The sequence below is a fragment of the Arachis ipaensis genome, chromosome B03, assembly GCF_000816755.2.
Source record: "Arachis ipaensis cultivar K30076 chromosome B03, Araip1.1, whole genome shotgun sequence".
Lineage (NCBI taxonomy): Eukaryota > Viridiplantae > Streptophyta > Magnoliopsida > Fabales > Fabaceae > Arachis > Arachis ipaensis.
This window is the reverse complement of record NC_029787.2, coordinates 70509832-70510304: the sequence shown is the minus strand read 5'-3', so window position 1 is coordinate 70510304 and position 473 is coordinate 70509832.

The following is a 473-nucleotide window of genomic DNA, read 5'->3' as shown; positions in this document are numbered from 1 at the left end:
TCGAAAGAACCTGCCGAAGATACGGCCATTAAGTGTCCTCCTCGATATAGCGTCATTTAAAGAACGAGGGTTAGCACAACGAAAAAAAAAGGGGAAAAATCGAAAAAAAATGGAGGAGCCTGCCGAAGATGAGGCCATTACGGCTCGCGTTTAGGTATCCTCCTCGGGAAAGCGTCATTTAGAGAACGAAGGTCAGCATGACGTTAAAAAAAATGGAAAAAAAACCAGAAGAGCCTGCCGAGGATGAGGCCATTACGGCTTGTCTTTAGGTGTCCTCCTCAGGATAGCGTCAGTTAAAGAACGAGGGTCAGCACAACGTAAAAAAAAACCAAAAGAAAAAACAGAGGAGCCTGCTGAAGATGAGGCCATTACGGGTCGCCCTTAGGTTTCCTACTCCGGATAGCGCCATTTAAAGAACGAGGGTCAGCACAATGTAAAAAAAAAAAAAATCGGAGGAGCCTTCAGAAGATGGT